At 46.1% G+C, this 22,083-nt stretch overlaps 1 protein-coding gene across 3 annotated transcripts in view; it reads left to right on the top strand.

The window, feature by feature from the left end:
- Nucleotides 1-22,083, top strand: part of ARHGEF2 (Rho/Rac guanine nucleotide exchange factor 2) — a 116,528-nt gene that overhangs the window by 2,277 nt on the left and 92,168 nt on the right. Inside the window, exon 1 of one of the 3 annotated variants that reach the window (XM_066608726.1) lies at nucleotides 8,900-9,007. The exons of 1 other annotated variant lie outside the window; for it this stretch is intronic. The gene's annotated coding sequence lies outside the window, so the exon portion shown is untranslated. Of the gene's footprint in view, nucleotides 1-8,899; nucleotides 9,008-14,342; nucleotides 14,408-22,083 lie in introns of those variants that run through there. One more of the 3 variants, XM_066608727.1, reaches the window with a different exon arrangement.

The raw sequence follows: 22,083 nt of genomic DNA, 5'->3' as shown, positions 1-22,083 counted from the left end.
GGCTTCTTTCTTCATGAAACAGCGCCACATCTGACTGCAGGTTGTGCTCAGTATTGGAGTTTTCCGGGACTAAAAAATGTCAGGATGGGGACGGTTTAAAATAAAGAAATATGACGCACCCACCTCTCCGATCCAGCACAGGAGTCCTGAGCCCCACCCCTTTTATCCTGGAGGAAGCCGCAGCAATCACCTGCAGTTCACTGTGCACCTGACTGCTCAGCCAATCACAGGCTTCAGTGGTGGTATTCAGCAGGTGATTGCCGCAGCTCGTTCTTGGTGGGGACCAGGGATTCTGCACTTGACAGGGGTCACATATTTTCTTTTACACTATTTCCAGCCCTACGTTTTTTTTTAGTCCCGCAAAACCCCTTTAAAGTGACTGGGGTTGAGCTGTAATTCCAGACATAATCTGTGGACAGGAGTGGCACTGTTTCAGGAAGAAAGCAGCCATGTTTTTCTAATTTCTATCCATGTTCAATTTCTTATCCTCTGAATAAGTAACCCTGGCGAGTATAAGACGTCAATTTTATTGAGAAGTGTCACGTGTTACTGGAGGACGTTGTAAGCTCTCCATAAACTTGGACAATCAACCACCGAATCCTCCTCGTACGTCACAGACGCGGCCGCCAGACTCTGCTGTTAATGCAGGAAATGGTCCTGAAGTTAGTTAGTGTATCTACAAACAGAGGAGTGAGTGGTTGCTATGGGCTACAAACAGAGGAGTGAATGGTTGCTATGGACTACAAACGGAGGAGTAATGGTTGCTATGGACTACAAACGGAGGAGTAATGGTTGCTACGGGCTACTTTTCTTTGATCTGTAAGGGCCACATTTGTATGTACTTCCTGTGTGTTTTTCAATAAACTTCATCTACAGTACTGGACAATTCCTTGAAGTGGGACTTTAAAGTGTGACGTGTTTTGGACCTGGTGATTTGCTACGCAGGAAATAGCTCTGAAGTTAGTCGCTGTATGTGTGTGTATGTATATATAGGGTGGTGACCAGAGTCCATCATGTAGCAGTTTGTTTACGTGTGCGTGTTCCGTGGACTTTCAGGCTTACTGAAGAAGTTGCGTTGTAGGCCATAGGCTTGAAACAGGAATTAATGGTTGCTATGGGTTACAAGTAAAGAAGTAAATGGTTGCTATAGGCTACAAGTAAAGAAGTAAATGGTTGCTATGGGCTACAAGTAAAGAAGTAAATGGTTGCTATGGGCTACAAGTAGAGAAGTAAATGGTTGCTATGGGCTACAAGTAGAGAAGTGAATGGTTGCTATGGGCTACAAGGAGAGAAGTGAATGGTTGCTATGGGCTACAAGTAGAGAAGTAAATGGTTGCTATGGGCTACAAGTAGAGAAGTAAATGGTTGCTATGGGCTACAAGTAGAGAAGTAAATGGTTGCTATGGGCTACAAGTAGAGAAGTGAATGGTTGCTATGGGCTACAAGGAGAGAAGTGAATGGTTGCTATGGGCTACAAGTAGAGAAGTAAATGGTTGCTATGGGCTACAAGTAGAGAAGTGAATGGTTGCTATGGGCTACAAGGAGAGATGTGAATGGTTGCTATGGGCTACAAGTAGAGAAGTAAATGGTTGCTATGGGCTACAAGTAGAGAAGTAAATGGTTGCTATGGGCTACAAGGAGAGAAGTGAATGGTTGCTATGGGCTACAAGTAAAGAAGTAAATGGTTGCTATGGGCTACAAGTAGAGAAGTAAATGGTTGCTATGGGCTACAAGTAGAAAAGTAAATGGTTGCTATGGGCTACATGTAGAGAAGTAAATGGTTGCTATGGGCTACAAGTAGAGAAGTAAATGGTTGCTATGGGCTACAAGGAGAGAAGTGAATAGTTGCTATGGGCTACAAGTAAAGAAGTGAATGGTTGCTATGGGCTACAAGTAGAGAAGTAAATGGTTGCTATGGGCTACAAGTAGAGAAGTAAATGGTTGCTATGGGCTACAAGGAGAGAAGTGAATGGTTGCTATGGGCTACAAGTAAAGAAGTGAATGGTTGCTATGGGCTACAAGTAGAGAAGTAAATGGTTGCTATGGGCTACAAGTAGAGAAGTAAATGGTTGCTATGGGCTACAAGTAGAGAAGTGAATGGTTGCTATGGGCTACAAGTAGAGAAGTAAATGGTTGCTATGCGCTACAAGTAGAGAAGTGAATGGTTGCTATGGGCTACAAGTAAAGAAGTAAATGGTTGTTATGGGCTACAAGTAGAGAAGTAAATGGTTGATATGGGCTACAAGTAGAGAAGTAAATGGTTGCTATGGGCTACAAGGAGAGAAGTGAATAGTTGCTATGGGCTACAAGGAGAGAAGTGAATGGTTGCTATGGGATACAAGGAGAGAAGTGAATGGTTGCTATGGGATACAAGGAGAGAAGTGAATGGTTGCTATTGGTTACTTTTGCCCACTTACTGTGAGGGGCAAAATGTGTATGGAATTTCTTTGTGTTCTTTAATAAACTTTATTTACACAGCTTTGGACAATCCCTGGAGGTGAGACTCTAAAGAGTGATGCACTTTGGGCCCAGTGACTTGTTACGCTGAAAATGGCCCTGATGTTAGTTACTGTATTTGTGTGTGTGTAATAAAATATATATATATATATGTGTGTGTGTGTGTGTGTGGCAAGAGGAGTCCATCATGTAGTGTGTGTTCACATGTGCAATTTCCACATGTTTTGGCGTTACTGAAGAAGTAGCGTTGTAGTACATAGCCGCTACAGGACAAATTGGTGGCTATGGGCTACAAACAGGAGAGTGGTTGGTTAACATGGAATACAAATAGAGTAGTGAATGGTTGCTATGTGATAAAACAGAGGAGTGAGTGGTTGCTATGGGATACAAACAGAAGAGTGAGTGGTTGCTGTGGGTTACTTTTTTTGACTCCCTGTGTGTTCTTCAATACACTTTATTTACACAGTTCTTGGCAACCTCTTGAAGTGATGCGTTTGGGGGCCAGTGACTTGTTAGGGACTGAGGAGTCCCCCATGGTGTGTGGAGACATGGCGTGTACATGATTCAGAGGTAACACGCCCTGCACGTGTCAGCTGGAGCTTGGTCCAGGATGGCTGCTATCTCGCTGTTACTATAGACTGAGATTAGAGGGGAAGCTGGGCGGACAGACATGGGAACATACAATGCGTTCTTCAAGTGCAGGATGGGAAGGCCTGGAATATTCCATGGTTGGTGGGGGCTGCGATGGGCGCCGGTGGAGTGGTCTCCAGTAGCAGCAGGTGTCGGGGTTAATAATGACGAGGACTCCAGTGTTTGCGCTCGGGGCGTGCGGCACTTGACTCATAAGTAGCTTCATTGAGGCCAAATAGCGCAGGGTTGAGGGCCCTCGTCAGTACCAGCTGATAAGCGGAGACGCCGCCATCCGCTGCCAAAAATTCTGCCAGATCATAACACCCCCGTGCAGACAGTAGCTTCATTATGTGGCAATTTTTCACCATAAACTGGTCACTGGGTGGCGCTGCTGCATTGAAATCTATGGTCATTCAATTGCCCTCAGATCTGTGAAATTTACCGGATCCGTAAAAAATAAACGAGAGAAGAATTGCGGGATTAGCGTTGCTTTAAGAAGATTTAGACATTTCTGACTCGGACTAATTAGTAAATGAGTTGAGGAGATAATCGTCCCCGTGATGTCACCGCGGTCAGAGCAGGGGATTCTGGGTGGTGAATGCTCAATATTAATCCAAAGCCGATGGACCAGGTTCGGATCAGGTTACGGTCGGATGTTCACATAGGGGCGATTGCGGAGTGACACAAGGTGTTTTTTTAATCGCAGTGGTGATGTGAGGTTTCGTGCCGTAGCGGCAGACAGATTTGGAGAGTCGCCATCTTTCCACTTGGTCCGTAAAATCTCAGAGGAACTGCAAAATGTTATCCGTCCGCAGGCAACCCCGCTCATTGTCCTGGGGGGCTCGTGACACAACGGGGCACATTTGTCATAACTGGCTAACAGTAAATGTGTGTTTGTTGCCCCTAGCGACCAATCACAGCGCGGCTTTTATTTTACTTCAGTAGTATAAGAAACGAAGGCCGCACTGTGATTGGTTGCTAGGGGCAACAAAAACAGATATACCGTTTGGGCCTCATTTATTAAGGCTGTCTAAGGCCGCATTTACACAGCGAGCTGCAGGGGTGATGCAAGGCGGTTTTGACGTAGCTTATGGGACGCTAAGGTTGCGACAGCTTCCCTCTCTTGAGCACCTGTCTGGCCTGCAGCTCGCTGTGTAAATACGGTCTTACACAGTCTTAATAAATGAGGCCCAAACAGTAAACCTCTCCCTGTTGCCCCCAGCAACCAATCAGAGCTCGGCTTTCATTACTCAAGCTGCTGAGGTAAAATGTAAGCTGCACTGTGATTGGTTGCTAGGGGCAACAGGGACAGATGCTCTAAGAGTCAGTTCTGTCACACACTGCACACCCCACAGAGCTTACAATCTATCGGTACCTACCACACAATGCTACTGATGCCTACATAAGAGTCATTTACCCCTGCCTCTGGGGAAGCTGACTGAAGATGAATGCAGATTTCTATGATAGGAACAAAATACCAGAACGGCAGTGAAGACTGACACTTATATAGAAGGGGGCAGCTCTGTGTAACCAAGCAGATCTATGCAGGCCCCCATGGACTTGGTAAGACACACTCGTGTTCATCCTGATGCTTTCTGCTGCATGAATAGAATGCCAAAACTGCAGTGAGGACTGACACACGCTGAGGGATGCAGGAGGGAGGGAGATGAGGAGCCCCCTGAGAAGGTGGATGTCACACTATTCCCAGAAACATCTCAATTAGCTCATCCCTACTCCGGATGCTCCCATGATAACACTTCCTGGACACCTCAGTGAGGCAGCAAGGTGTTCTGACCCGCAGGAAACGACAGTGTTATCCAGCAAATGCACAACTGCTGCTATTAACCCCGTCCTGACCAGCCGTGACCCAACGCTACATGTATAATGGGATCGGCGGCACTCTGCCAGCCACAGGGCACCAATGCCAACCTCACGGGGAGGATGGGAGGAGTGTGGGGGGCGCAGGGTGAGGGGTTAATACAGGAATTAGATCCAACATGAGGAGGAATGTGGGGGTCCACAGGAAACCCCGGCTGATAACAGAGAGGGAGGAATATAGCCAGAGTGGCCAAGTATATACACAACAGAAACCCCATATGTATCTTATGTGTGATACTGTCTGCTGAGCCGTGTATCTAATCCTATCCTGTGTGATACTGTCTGCTGAGCTGTGTATCTAATCCTATCCTGTGTGATACTGTCTGTTGAGCTGTGTATCTAATCCCATCCTGTGTGATACTGTCTGCTGAGTCGTGTATCTAATCCTATCCGGTGTGATACTGTCTGCTGAGCTGTGTATCTAATCCTATCCTGTGTGATACTGTCTGCTGAGCTGTGTATCTAATCCTACCCTGTGTGATACTGTCTGCTGAGCTGTGTATCTAATCCTATCCTGTGTGATACTGTCTGGTGACCCGTGTATCTAACCCTACCCTGTGTGGTACTGTCTGCTGAGCTGCGTATCTAATCCTATTCTGCCTGGACCATGACCTAGCCCCATCCGCAGCATCTACCTCCCTGTTCTGCAGTTTCGGTGCAGTGTGTCAGGCTGTCCTGGAAACATGGAGCAGAAAATGGTGCAAATACTTCACAGCCGAAAATCCGCATCAAAATCCCAACTATTGCAGCATTTCTGTGTGCGGATCCGCAGCTGGAATATCGGCCCCCGTGAATGTCACATGACAGAGACCGCCTCAGAGCTGTCCGCACAGAATCCCCCTGTAGCGGTACGTTCTGTGTGAGTTCTGCCTCTAAAAACCGCTGTAAAATCGGCGTCCATTTGTCATGGTTTTATCCTGTCAACCGCATGCGGGACAACAACGCGTTTCCACAGCAAGAAGTGAAGAAGTGACATGCAGCTTCGGGACGCGGAGGCGCAATTTTTCTAATTGGAATTATACATTGAGAGTTTTATCCATTTACATGTTGCAGTTTTAAGAGGTGGAATTCACACAGAAAATTTAGCGGTGGATTCCGTCATGTGAAGACACCCGAAAACCGCTGCCGAAATCTGTAGCTGTTCTGCCGCACATCCGCGTGCAGATTTAGTCCTGTCGGCCAGTGGACTTCTTTCAGATGTTCAGAAATCGTGTCGTCACTTTTTTCATACAGATCTGTGTGACAACGCTTCAGAAAGTCTGCACAGGAGGATCTGTGGCAAAAATGGCGGCAGAATAGCTGCGGATTTATAGGTAGGCTCCATTTTTGCGCTAAGCGAGGCATTTTTGTCCGTCTACTGGCGAAATCCACAGTAATTCCGCGTCAAAATCCACGTTGGATATGCAGATTTTGGTGTGCATTATCTGCTGCCTGTGAAGACACCCTAAGGCCTCTCTCACGCATCCGTTTTTTACCGCGATTACCGCAGCCTTTTGAATGCCGCGGTATAATGCTGCCATTGATTTCAATGGGGCCTCACAGAAATGCACTCCATTGCGGCGCAAGACATCGCTTTCCAGTGCCACGATTTTTGAGCGCTGCCTGCTCTAGTTTTCCACATTTAGTGCTCATCATTACCCATCACAATGTTGGGGTGCGCTAAAACCCGCAGTCCAACGCAGGAAACTGCAGCCAAAAATGAAAGGGGAAATGCAGCGCATGCGAATACACGCCCCTCCCACCGTCGGCCGCGTCATATGACGCCGGCAGTGTCATGTGGGAGCTGCACAGCGGATCCAGAGGTGAGTATGGAGTCTTTGGGGGGTGTGCCGTTACGGACTCCGCTGCGGTATTCCGCTTGCGGAGCCCGTCACAGCCGTGGGCATGAGCTCTAGGGCCTCCTGTCCATGAGCGTTTTTTTTTTCCCCACTGCGTTTCCCGCGGCGATAACCCAGACGCAGGAAACATAGTGAACGCTTTCCATTGACTTACTATGGAAAACGCAGCCCGCTGTCCACGAGCAGAGGATCATAGCGATTCTCAACTTGCAGGATTTAGATCACAGCATGCCGCGATTTGCTGCAATTCTCCACGGTGAGCCTGTCAGATAGACTCAGCGAGGAGAGCTGTCAGCTCTCCCCTGCTCCCCGGTGGCGACTCCCGTGGCAGAGATCTGCCGCGGGATAACGCTATGTCCGTGGACAGGAGGCCTAACACTCAGCTGTGAAGAGGATTAGGTGAGGAATGGATGTAGGACTAGTAGATCATAGACTGAACATGAGTCAACAATGTGATGCAGCAGCAAACACAATTCTGGGCTGCATTAAGAGAAGCATAGAGTCTAGATCACATGAGGTAACTATCCCGCTATACTCTTCCTTAGTCTGACCTCATCTGGAATATTGTGTCTAGTTCTGGGCACACCACTTTAAAAAAGACATAGTAAAACAAGCAAGTTTAGAGAAGAGTTACCAAGATGGTGAGCGGTCTGCAAATCATGTTCTGCAAAAAGAAGGCTGAGAGGAAACTCAGGCTGCCTGCCCACGGGCATTACGATATCCCGCGGTGGATCTCCGCTGTGGGAGCCGCCGCCCTCAAGAGCAGGAGCAAGCAGATGGATCTCCATGGGGAGCCTATCTGACAGTGGGAGCCGCTGCCCTCAAGAGCAGGAGCAAGCAGACGGATCTCCGCAGTGAGCCTATCTGACAGATAGGCTCACCATGGAGAATCGCGGTAATTCGCAGCATGCTGCGATTTGCCGCCCGTGAGCGGAGAATCGCTATGATTCTCCGTTCGTGGACAGCAACGCTATAGAAAGCGTGCACTGCACCAGATTATCACCGCGGGGAATGCAATGCAATAAGGCCCATGGACAGGCAGCCTTAATATCTGTCTACAAATATCTGAAGGGCAGAGGGATCAGCCCTATTCTCATCTGCACAAGGAAAGACTAGAAGCAATGGGATGAAACTGAGAGGGAGGAGACACAGATTAGATATTAGACAGTGAGGGTGATTAATGAGTGGAACAGGTTGCCATGGGAGGTGGTGAGTTATCCTTCAATGGGTGGAGAGGATGGAGAGGGTGGGGGTAGGTCCCTTCAGCTCTACCATTCTATGGTATTTAGAGCAGGCACACACGAGTTTACGAGTAAAGCGCTGCATGTATAATGCGGTGTTTTTCCGCTGTGTGAGCGGCGTGTCGCTGCGCATAATAGTGTTTTTTCTCACTGTGCGCTCTGTCATGCGCAGTCTTTTTATTTTTTTTAACTTTCCTGCTATGTCGCTTAGTGACGGTGCGTATAAACGCCACACATACGCAATTACGTTTAGCTCACGCCCATAGAGAACAATAGGGCTGTATGTGCCTAATACATGATAGAATAGAACATGCTGCGTTTTTTTTACACGCGTATTATAAGCAATGTATATACGCAAAAGTGAATGGATCAATGAAAATCAATGTACTTTTGCTGGATCCACTTACCGCGTTTAGTGGGCGCGTAATTAATAACACAGCCTGCCATTAAAGGCATCCTGTACGGGTGAGGCAGCCCCTTTAAACCACCTGTGTTGACCGTAGAGCGCAACGAGAGGCGTCATCTGCATGTAACGTGACGGCAGCACTTCCGGATGTCAGTACACACAGTGCCACGAGTAATTAAAGTTTAATTAGGAGGACGAGCATGTGTGGAGCAGCCGCCACAGTCCCGATGTCTCGTCTCTGACAAGTCCCGTCACGGCCTCCGCTCTGAGCACTCGGGTTATACATTTCTAAAGCATGAACTAACAATGACTGCGGGTGACGTCTGCGCCAAACCTCCACCCAAAACATCACACAGCGGCAATTATCCCCAATAATCCGCCACAGCGTTTGATGTGACAATCCCAGAATACCTGCAGGTGATATACAACAGACCTGGAGTACACAGGGTGGAGAAACCTACAGAGATCACATACCCCCGCAGATATCCAACTTATCTCATGTGGTTACTGAACACAAGGAAGTTAAAGGCTAAGCGATGGTCTGCAGATCTCTAGAGGTCAGTGGTGTAATAATCTGCAGGATATATCACTATGTATCAGGAGGTAGAGGGGACAGAGCGATGTTCTGCAGATCTATAGAGGTCAGTGGTGTAATAATCTGCAGGATATATCACTATGTATCAGGAGGTAGAGAGGACAGAGCGATGTTCTGCAGATCTCTAGAGGTCAGTGGTGTAATAATCTGCAGGATATATCACTATGTATCAGGAGGTAGAGGGGACAGAGCGATGTTCTGCAGATCTCTAGAGGTCAGTGGTGTAATAATCTGCAGGATATATTACTATGTATCAGCAGGTAGAGAGAACAGAGCAATGTTCTACAGATCTCTAGAGGTCAGTGGTGTAATAATCTGCAGGATATATCACTATCAGGAGGCAGAGAGGACAGAGTGATGCTCTGCAGATCTCTAGAGGTCAGTGGTGTAATAATCTGCAGGATATATCACTATGTATCAGGAGGTAGAGAGGACAGAGCGATGTTCTGCAGATCTCTAGAGGTCAGTGGTGTAATAATCTGCAGGATATATCACTATGTATCAGGAGGTAGAGGGGACAGAGCGATGTTCTGCAGATCTCTAGAGGTCAGTGGTGTAATAATCTGCAGGATATATCACTATGTATCAGGAGGTAGAGGGGACAGAGCGATGTTCTGCAGCTTGTGAGATAACCCTGGAGTATAGTTAGTATGAGGAGAAGCCCTGCGGATGATGATGATGATGATGATGAGGCCCCTCTCTGGGGGGTACATATAGGACACACATGTCTTGCTCTAGTATGGGCCTCATCTGTACAGTATGTGCCTGCTGTATGACTGATACTTGGCAGCGGCTGTCCATGGTGGCCCGAAGCCTTGTGTTTACATTAGTCACTGAGTGGATGACGTCAGTCTCCGGCCCCACCTCACCCTCATATTACAACAGTTACAGTTACTGGGTCTCAAACACAAAGTTGCCACCCCGACCATCCAGCTGTATGCTGTCTGTATATAACTATACATGTACAGCTGGTATAAGCTAGACATCTCCCTGTATACAGTCATATGGACCATGCTGGTATAACCTGGGTATCTCCTGTATGTAATTATATATGTACAGCTGGTATAAGTTATGCATCTCCTGTATATAGCGATATGGTGCATGCTGGTATAACCTGGGTATCTCCTGTAGGTAATTATATATGTACAGCTGGTATAAGATATACATCTCCTGTATATAGTGATATGGAGCATGCTGGTATAACCTGGGTATCTCCTGTATATAATTATATATGTACCGCTGGTATAAGTTATACATCCTGTATATAGTGATATGGAGCATGCTGGTATAACCTGGGTATCTTCAGTATATAATTATATATGAACAGCTAGTATAAGTTATACATCCTCTATATAGTGATATGGAGCATGCTGGTATAACCTGAGTATCTCCAGTATATAATTATATATGAACAGCTAGTATACGTTATACATCCTGTATATAGTTATACGGAGCATCCTAGTATAAGCTTGGTATCCCCTCTATATAATTATATATGTACAGCTGGTATAAGTTATGCATCTCCTGTATATAGTGATATGGAGCATACTGGTATAACCTGGGTATCCCCTGTATATAGTTATATATGTACAGCTGGTATAAGTTATACATCCTGTATATAGTGATATGGAGCATGCTGGTATAACCTGGGTATCTCCAGTATATAATTATATATGTACAGCTGGTAAAAGGTATACATCTCCTGTATATAGTGATACGGAGCATCGTAGGATAACCTGGGTATCCCCTATATATAATTATATATGTACAGCTGGTATAAGATATACATCTCCTGTATATAGTGATATGGAGCATACTGGTATAACCTGGGTATCTCCTGTATATAATCATATATGTACAGTTGGTATAAGATATACATCTCCTGTATATAGTGATATGGAGCATACTGGTATAACCTGGGTATCCCCTGTATATAATTATATATGTACAGCTGGTATGTTATACATCTCTGGTATATAGTGATATGGAGCATACTGGTATAACCTGGGTATCTCCTGTATATAATCATATATGTACAGTTGGTATAAGATATACATCTCCTGTATATAGTGATATAGAGCATGCTGGTATAACCTAGGTATCCCCTATATATAATTATATATGTACAGCTGGTATAAGATATACATCTCCTGTATTTAGTGATATCGACCATACTGGTATAACCTGGGTATCCCCTGTATATAATTATATATGTACAGCTGGTATAAGCTATACATTTCCCTGTATATAGTGATATGGGGCATGCTGGTATAACCTGGGTATCTCCTGTATATAATTATATATGTAGAGCTGGTATAAGATATACATCTCCTGTATATAGTGATATGGACCATACTGGTATAACCTGGGTATCCCCTGTATATAATCATATATGTACAGCTGGTATAAGATATACATCTCCTGTATATAGTGATATGGACCATACTGGTATAACCTGGGTTTCCCCTGTATATAATTATATATGTACAGCTGGTATAAGTTATGCTTCTCCTGTATACAGAGATATAGAGCATGCTGGTATAACCTGGGTATCCCCTATATATAATTATATATGTACAGCTGGTATAAGTTATACATCCTGTATATAGTGATATGGAGCATGCTGGTATAACCTGGGTATCTCCAGTATATAATTATATATGTACAGCTGGTAAAAGGTATACATCTCCTGTATATAGTGATACGGAGCATCGTAGGATAACCTGGGTATCCCCTATATATAATTATATATGTACAGCTGGTATAAGATATACATCTCCTGTATATAGTGATATGGAGCATACTGGTATAACCTGGGTATCTCCTGTATATAATCATATATGTACAGTTGGTATAAGATATACATCTCCTGTATATAGTGATATGGAGCATACTGGTATAACCTGGGTATCCCCTGTATATAATTATATATGTACAGCTGGTATGTTATACATCTCTGGTATATAGTGATATGGAGCATACTGGTATAACCTGGGTATCTCCTGTATATAATCATATATGTACAGTTGGTATAAGATATACATCTCCTGTATATAGTGATATAGAGCATGCTGGTATAACCTAGGTATCCCCTATATATAATTATATATGTACAGCTGGTATAAGATATACATCTCCTGTATTTAGTGATATCGACCATACTGGTATAACCTGGGTATCCCCTGTATATAATTATATATGTACAGCTGGTATAAGCTATACATTTCCCTGTATATAGTGATATGGGGCATGCTGGTATAACCTGGGTATCTCCTGTATATAATTATATATGTAGAGCTGGTATAAGATATACATCTCCTGTATATAGTGATATGGACCATACTGGTATAACCTGGGTATCCCCTGTATATAATCATATATGTACAGCTGGTATAAGATATACATCTCCTGTATATAGTGATATGGACCATACTGGTATAACCTGGGTTTCCCCTGTATATAATTATATATGTACAGCTGGTATAAGTTATGCTTCTCCTGTATACAGAGATATAGAGCATGCTGGTATAACCTGGGTATCCCCTATATATAATTATATATGTACAGCTGGTATAAGATATACATCTCCTGTATATAGTGATATGGACCATACTGGTATAACCTGGGTATCTCTTGTATATAATTATAAATGTACAGCTGGTATAAGCTATACATTTCCCTGTATATAGTGATATGGGACATGCTGGTATAACCTGGGTATCTCCTGTATATAATTATATATGTAGAGCTGGTATAAGATATACATCTCCTGTATATAGTGATATGGACCATACTGGTATAACCTGGGTTTCCCCTGTATATAATTATATATGTACAGCTGGTATAAGTTATGCTTCTCCTGTATACAGAGATATAGAGCATGCTGGTATAACCTGGGTATCCCCTATATATAATTATATATGTACAGCTGGTATAAGATATACATCTCCTGTATATAGTGATATGGACCATACTGGTATAACCTGGGTATCTCTTGTATATAATTATAAATGTACAGCTGGTATAAGCTATACATTTCCCTGTATATAGTGATATGGGACATGCTGGTATAACCTGGGTATCTCCTGTATATAATTATATATGTAGAGCTGGTATAAGATATACATCTCCTGTATAAAGTACATATAGAGCATGCTGGTATAACCTGGGTATCCCCTATATATAATTATATATGTACAGCTGGTATAAGATATACATCTCCTGTATATAGTGATATGGACCATACTGGTATAACCTGGGTATCCCCTGTATATAATTATTATACAGCTGGTATAACTCTGAATACGTCGGCTGGATGTTTTTGTCGGGGTCAGAGTATCATCATGAGATTTGGATATAATGCTGATCTCTGTGGTTTTTCCAGCTGCATTTAATAATCTGTATCATCAGATGGCAGAACATGAGAGCTGAGAGAAGGACATCGTGAGCCATATTATATATCCAGACACAGAGACAGCATCACGCAACAGGATTAGATACACGGCTCAGCAGACAGTATCACACAGGATCGGATTAGATACACAGCTCAGCAGACAGTATCACACAGGATAGGATTAGATACACAGCTCAGCAGACAGTATCACACAGGATAGGATTAGATACACGGCTCAGCAGACAGTATCACACAGGATAGGATTACATATACGGCTCAGCAGACAGTATCACACAGGATAGGATTAGATACACGGCTCAGCAGACAGTATCACACAGGATAGGATTAGATACACGGCTCAGCAGACAGTATCACACAGGATAGGATTAGATACACGGCTCAACAGACAGTATCACACAGGAGAGGATTAGATACACGGCTCAGCAGACAGTATCACACAGGATAGGATTAGATACACGGCTCAGCAGACAGTATCACACAGGATAGGATTAGATACACGGCTCAGCAGACAGTATCACACAGGGTAGGATGAGATACACAGCTCAGCAGACAGTATCACACAGGATAGGATTAGATACACGGCTCAGCAGACAGTATCACACAGGATAGGATTAGATACACGGCTCAGCAGACAGTATCACACAGGATAGGATTAGATACACAGCTCAGCAGACAGTATCACACAGGATAGGATTAGATACAGCAGATAGTGAGCAGTCTCCGGTTATTACGCTGCGGCTGTATAATAGTCGTCAGTAGGACACAGCGCTCAGGTGTCTTGTTCTCAGGTGGGGGCGGGGCTTGCAACATCTAGGTGATCAGGAAGGGATCAGATACCTGCAGGGAGGCAATGGAGGGATCTTCAGGACAGGGATGGAGCTGGGCGTGGTGTTACTGCTCTTAGGGTAAGCACTACAGATCCCAGCATTGCCCAGAGGCCACAGTTCTGTAAGTATGCCAGTGATACGTGTGTGCAGGGTCATACCTGGTGAGGGAGGGGCTGTAATAACATGTACAATACTGGGTGATGTCATGTCGCACCCACACAGGTGCCGAGAGGAGGATGCTACCTGCTGATGTGCCCACACGTCATGTGCACCCTGGGGGCCCAACTGAAGGGCGACTGCACCCCTAAAAAATGTTATTTATCCTGTATGGTGGTATTATTTGGGCACTGTATGGCAGTATTCCCACTGCACTGCGCCATAGAACTCTGGCACTGATCCTGACGCATTACTCCTGTGCCCGGCATCTCGCACTGTATTACCATCAGGCGCTACCTGGTGACTCCTGGCAGGCCATGTTGGGCACCACTTATTGCTCGGCCTCCAGTATCCGGCTGCAGCGTTTTCTTAGTGATTGGTGTGTGGCGTTGCGTGTGACGTTGCAGGACGGCGCAGTAGTTGGCATCCTCTCAGGGGCTCATGCCAGCTGTTAGTTGGGGTCCGTGCCCGGGGTGGCACGCCTGCGGTGAGGAGACATGGGAGGGGCAGACGGGGATTAGTGTGTGTTTTGTTCTCACGGCCACTCTTGTTATGCGGACGGGTCTCGCCAGTTACTGGCGGCAGAGAATCTACGCAACGGACGGGTAATGTCGCAGGAGGTGTCTATAGATGTGATATTGTAGTCCTGGATTCTGATTGGTCATCCTCGGAAGCGCTGTCGCCGGCGCCACTTCTCTCTTTGCTTCACAGGTCACCACCTTCAGTTCTCACCAAGACATGCCAGTCATGCCAATCTGGGAGGTGTCACCTGGCGATGCCCACAGAGGATCCTGCTGCTGTCTGGCTTTCCAGTGTCCTATTTTCACAGTTTTCAAAATCATTGCTTGCAGTCAGTGAATGAAAACATTCTTGTTTATAACCTGTCGTGACCTCATCCTCCTCACAGCTGAGGGGTTGTTACATTGTGTCAGCTCCGAACTGATGCATCTTACCCGCACTGATACATTGTAACAAACCATCAGGAGAGATTTGTCTGGCGCCGATCCGGCAGAAAATCGCAGACGAAAAACCGTAGCAAGCGGTGTTATACCGGACAGACCCCACTATAGGCAGCGGGGGTCCGTTCGGCTCTCGCACGCGCTGCTCCTGGCAGTTCTGGTATTTTCGTCGTTCGACAACAAAAGGACAAAGCAAACAATAGGAATCGCCCAGAGCCGCGGTGCGGGCGTGACCGGGCCTCACCTAGACCAGCGCAGCGGAAACAAACCCTCAGCTGCTGCAAGTCTCAGGACTGTTCAGATTTTTCAGCCTCCTGGATGCAAACGGTAAGAGCCTGCATTCACTGACAGCAAGCAGAGGTTGAAAATCATGGCGAAAAGTTAATGAAATCGCTGAATGTTATCGTTCATGCGGACGTATGCAAGTTCGATATGTAAAAAAACGGAGCAATTTCACTGCGTGCGTGTGTACGTGTTGCGTGCGCCGTTGTTACACTTTTTTCACCTCCGTGCGCCATCCGTTTCAGCATGTGCAAAAATAAAAAAATAATCGTGTTTGCGGCGTTTTTTTACGCTCTCGTAAATCTTCTGGCTGATTTTGATCCGTGAATACAGAAAAGGACGTGCTGCGAATTTTTTATTTTGTTTTCACATGGATAATCGGTGCGCCCGTGTGGGGAGGCCAATTTACTTTAATGGGTCCGTGTCCTGTCCGTGTTCAGTCAGTTACAAACACGGACCGCCCGCGCTCAGGATAATCGCCAGCATGAATGAACGCTAAGGCCACTTTTACACGTATTACCTTGCATGAAAGCTCCACGTATTCCAATGCGGCCTCTCACACTGGCGGTTTTGCTAAATCAGACGCAGCGTTTCCGATTTTCAGCGCATTTCATGCATAAATCGTCCATTGAAATGAGTGGGGTGTGTAAAAAAACCAAAACGCAATAAATATGCAATTGCAGGCGTCGTACTGCGTAATTCATGCAATTTGCTAAGCCACCAGGAGAAAAAAAAGTTGTGACACCATCAGCTCGCTTGTCTGCGATTTTACTGCGCAAAAGTATACAGCAAAAACGCAGACAAATGTGAACAAAAACTCATAAAAGCGCGGCGCTGCATGCAGTAAAACGCTGCATAACATACGGTGGTGCGCGACGGCCTGAGGGTCCCATCAGCACTTGGAGGTCCCGTCTGGAATCTCTATTTTCGTTAAAAATGACGACACAGTCTCACGCAGCGCTACTGATTCACATGAAATACCGGATGGGCGAACAGAAACCGAAGGATTCCCATTATAGTCAGTGGTGTCTGTTTGGCGCGGCTCCGGTCCGTCATACGACAGTTTTGTTTGTCGGGTGATTTTGATGTCCCTCTAGAGGTGGCATTAAATACCCGGCTCAGTACTTCGGGATCTGGAATGGTCCCCTGTAGAGATGAGCGAACCTATTCTGCGACGCCCCTTTTTCGCCCGAGCACCACGATTTTCGAGTACTTCCGTACTCGGGCGAAAAGATTTGGGGGGCGCCGTGGGTGAGTGGGGGGTTGCAGCGGGGAGTGGGGGGGAGAGGGAGAGAGAGAGGGCTCCCCCCTGTTCCCCACTGCTATCCCCCGCACTGCCACGCCTCCCGGCGCCCCCCGAATCTTTTCACCCAAGTATTGAAGTACTCGAAAATCGCGGTGCTCGATCGAGTAATTACTCGAAACGAGTATTTTCGCTCATCTCTAGTCCCCTGCGATGAGCTTGCGAGGTGCCGTTTGGTTACCATGGCAGCCAAGGGCTTCTGAAGAGCCGCCATGACTGATACATGGGGAATGAAGTCAATGAAAGTCAATGGACCGTCCCTGATCCCTGCACAGCAGCGTTTAGATGTGCACGAGAAATAGATTGCGGCATGCGCTATATCTCTATGTACCTCGCGGCGCGAACCATATACATTGGTTTAGGCTGCGTATGCAGCTCTGCGACACTGCGCTTGTCCGTGAGCATGTGCTACGTGGGCATGCGCAGTGCCGGCGTGTGGTTCCAAAATGGGTAAAACGCTGCGGGAGCCTTTAGGCCTCATGTCCACGGGGCGTACGTGTAAAACGCTGCGCATCCCCGCATAACGAATTTCTTTTTCCTGATCGTGTATGCGTTGTTTTTGCGGGTGTAACGCCTGCGTATGTACGGTATATGCACCGCTTTTCAATACGTGCGCAGAAAAGGCGCAACAACTCCTTTTTTTATCACTTCATGTATCCTAGCAACCTGCGGTTGTGTAAGTGCTGCATTTGCATTGCGTATTCACACACCCATAGAGATCAATAGGGCTGTATGCACGGAAAACGCGGTAGAGAACGCTGCGATTTTTATTTTTTTTCACGCACATGTGCGCAGACCAACAGCAACCCATTGACCCCATTGACCCCATTGACCCCGCGACCGTGCAATGCACTCGTAATACGCAGTCTAAAAACGCCCGTGGACATGAGGCCTAAAAAACAATCGCAAAACAACCGCAGACCGCGACGTGGAGGGAAAAATAAAAGATATCTTTTTAAATCGGGGAGGAAAAAAATAAAAATAAAATAAAGCCTGTTAGGGGTCAGAGGGGTCGGAGCCTTGATGGGTTAGGGGTGAGGACGTTCCCGGCCTGGGGGGAGTGCGGTGCCTGTCTGCGGTCATTACATTATATGGCCCAGGGTGGGGGCTATTCTCTACAGTCCATTGCATTTATGGCAGACTATTGTTCTGCACCAGTGATCCGTAGCCTGTGACTCTCCAGCTGGTACTACTACTCCCAGCATGCCCCGACAGCTGCAGGATGGGGGTCATCACACTGCAGAGTCATTATAGCGATGGGTTTTTGGTTTCCAGGTGATCAGACGGCGCAGCGCCGGACTGTCGGTAGTAACGTTCTTCTTCCGTCCGGCGTGTCACATGCAGAACGTCTCTGCTCAAGCGTCCCCTTATAATGAAGTCCCGCTGCGCCTCAATCGGAGGGGAGCATACTGGAGTGACACAGGAATCTGTCGCCGCGAGCGCGGGTGTAATACGTCTATGTAGGCGGCTGGATAATGGCGCTAATTGCGCTCCTGGTTCAGTTTTGAGGTGTCGTGTAATAAAGGTGCAGTGACAAACTCATCTAAGCTAAACGGATTTCCATGGACATCCCCTTTAACCCCTTCCGTCCCAGGTGGTATATTTATGCTCTGAACGAGAAGCGGTTCCTGCGAATCGGATGTACATTTACGTATAGACAACGCAGACTTAAACTGAGCCAGTGATGGGGGCTGACGGTGACTGACAGCCGGTCTCCCGCCACAACAGCAGGAACACCGATCCCCGCTTATAACCCCTTACATGCCGCAATCAATATTGATCGCAGCATCTAAGAGGTGCACAGAGGGAGGTGCTTATTCTGTGATGTCATCGGCTCTCTGCCATCTAATCACATCCGGATCTGACATGTCCTGTGATACATTGCGGTACAGAAGTATTGCAGTGTACTTTCAGAGCAATCATAGCATCGCAGGTTTAAGTTCCCTATAGGCCGGTTGTACACGACCGGGTTTGAATTGCGGAATCCGCAATCGTCTCCCGCACGGACGATCTGCGTCATACCGCACCAATTCAAACCCATGGAGCGTCCACATGTCCGCTCACGCAAGCGAACAGCAACTGTGATTTTTTTTTTTTTTTTTTTTCATTCGCGGAGGAAAAATTGCAGCATGCTCCATTTTCGTGAGGGCTTCTATTGAAGTCAATGTAGTTGTCTTACTGCGGCCCTTTCACAATTGAAGTGCAGAAGGGTCATGGGACCCACGTAATCGCCTAATGACGGCGCGGGAAATTCTGTACTGTGCATATCCGACGGCTTGCCGGCCAAACCATCCGCAGTACAGAAGGCCGCCTGCACACGACAAGAAATGCCAGGTACGTGGGATCAGGGTCGGATTCTGGTGCGGGATCCCTCATCCGGGGTCTGACTCGGCTGTGTGCAGCCGGCCATAGAGACATAAAAAGTGTACATAAAACAATAAAACTAAATAAAAGTTGTAAAAACAAAAACATGAAGAGAATTTTTTTGTGCCCTTTCCCCTCATTTACAAAACCATTTAGAAATGACCACATTTGGAATTATCGCATCCGTAACAACCAGTACGGTAAATTGAACTCTGTTTTTCTACTGCACAGCTAAAGCTATGACATAGGAGGCCCAAAATGCTTTTTTTTTTGTTCATTTTGCCCCCAAAAAGTAATAAATTATCAAAAAAGTCAAATGTACCCCAAAATAGTACCAATAAAAACTACAACTCCTCATGCAAAAAAACAAGCCAAACTCACACAGCTCCAACTACGGAGCGAGAAAAAAAAAGTTGGGGAAGTTTGAACAAAGCGATGCAAAAAAAAGGGGGTTTTTTATTGTGCAAACGTGGAAAAAAACCTAAAAAAATATATAATTTCAGTATTGCTGTAATCGTACCAAAAAAAATGTACCGTCATTTATGCTGCATGATTAACGATGTAAAAAAAACTAATGGCAGAATTGCTGTTTTTTTTCTTCTTGCTGCTCTTTAAAAGAAAATAGTAAGTTATTTAAAAAAATCATCTGTGGCCAAACAAATGGTGCCAATAAAAACTACGGCTCGCCGCGCAAAAAAAATAAGCATCATACGGGCGACGGAAAAATATAAAAGTTATGGCTTTTGAAAAGTAGAGATAAAATTGCCTAAAAATTGTTGTGTTCTTAGGACCAAAATAAGCCGCGGCACTAAGGGGTTAAATAGGTGAGGATGAGCCCCCCCCTTGCAGGTGAACGCTCCAGTGGTCCCTACAGCTCTGTGCACACCATGCAGCACCTGGTCACTGAGGTGAATGACCCCCATGAATGAGTCACTGCGCTATTGTTCTGCTCTGGTGGCTGAGGAGGATATTGTCACCATGAGGCTTGTGTTACACAGAGCGGTCACACGGTGGGGGTCATTCTCAGGACTGTAATTACATACCGCCCCCAGTCCTCCTGCTCACCGGAGTGGAACAGAGATCCCAATATCTATTATTGCCCCCCCCCCCCCCCCTCGCCACCTGTAACATCCCATCTCGCCCCGGACCCTCATCCTGGCAACATGGTATCATGTCCGAACGATATGGCAGCCTTATGCCGTGTAACTGTGCTGCATATTATCATGGCGGTATTATATAGGTTGTACATTGACGGCCCCTTTATTAGAGACCCCCATCTAGTGGTGCGTTGGAGTCCTTTGGCCTTCAGAACTAGCAGTTCGTCGCGGTGTAGATCCAAGTCGGTGATGAATTCGCTCTGCAGGAATATCGGCCCCTGCGGACAGGAAGCTTCTTGTAGTTGCTGCAGATTAGATGGAGGTGCTGACTTGCTCTGATCAGCTGACAGGAAGGGGTCAGCGATTCATGCTGCTTGCGCCAAATTCTGACCTCCCATCAGCAACAGAAATCTGTCTCCATCTGACCAGGAGATGTTTTCCCGCTGCTCAGTGATACAAGTTTTGCGCTCTTTTGCCCGCTGGAGTCTCGCCATCCTGTTTCTCTTAGACACAATGGCGCTGTAACTGGTCGTCTGCTGTTATATCCCATCTGTGCTAAGGAATGGCGAGTTGTGCATTCGGACATGTTAGTTGGAGCTCCAGCGTTGTATTCTGTGCAGCGCCTGTTGGTCACAACAATTCCTGACATCCTCCTCTGACCCCTTTCAATGATGATTTGTTTCCGTCCACAGATCCACTGGATGTCTAAAATAAAGGGGACATTTAGTTTATAAGGCTGTATTATCTTGGCACTATATGGCGGTATTGTATGGACTGCATATAGAAGTAGAATCCTGATGGTATAATGGTGCATTTGGCAATAGTATATTGGCACTATATGGCAGTACTGCATGGACTGTATATGGCAGAAGTATCCTGATGGCATTATGGTGCATTTCGCAGTAGTATCTCGGCACTATATGGCAGTATTGTGTGGACTATATATGGTAGTAGAATCCTGATGGCATTATGGTGCATTTTACAGTAGTATCTTGGCACTATATGGTGGTATTGTATGGACTGTATATGGCAGTAGTATCCTGATGGCAATATTGGGCATTTCGCAGTAGTAGCTGGCACTATATGGCAGTATTGTATGGACTGTATATGGCAGTAGTATCTTGATGGCATTCTGGTGCATTTGCCAGTAGTATCCTGGCACTATATGGCAGTATTGTATGGACTGTATATGGCAGTAGTATCTTGATGGCATTCTGGTGCATTTGGCAGCAGTATCTTGGTACTATATGGCGGTATTGTGAGCTGAAATGACAAGAACAATTGTATGGAACTGGCAGGCGGTGGGTCTTGCTCTGCATAGTATTTTCTTTAAGCCCCCCTGACTGATCTGCCGGACAACAGATGTGATGTCTTCTATGGTGTACGACTGGTGGGTAAGATACCATGTAAATTACCAGCCCTCCCTATCATGGCTGCCACATTGCAGTTGTATCCATTGTGTGTGGCGGTAGACCCGTCCTTTCTGAGGGTCTCTTATGCCCCCCGGGCCGCTGTATGGCTGAGACAACCGATCTGGACTGTCCTGCTGTCAGAGATACAGGAAAAGCCCCCACTGTCTGGTCTGTGAACATTGATGCATACTGCCCCCTGGTGGCCCTTACATATAGTGAGCCGG

Source organism: Eleutherodactylus coqui, chromosome 6 (assembly GCF_035609145.1).
Source record: "Eleutherodactylus coqui strain aEleCoq1 chromosome 6, aEleCoq1.hap1, whole genome shotgun sequence".
Taxonomy (NCBI): domain Eukaryota; kingdom Metazoa; phylum Chordata; class Amphibia; order Anura; family Eleutherodactylidae; genus Eleutherodactylus; species Eleutherodactylus coqui.
The sequence above is the reverse complement of the archived record's forward strand: the minus strand, read 5'-3'. Positions and strand labels throughout refer to the sequence as shown.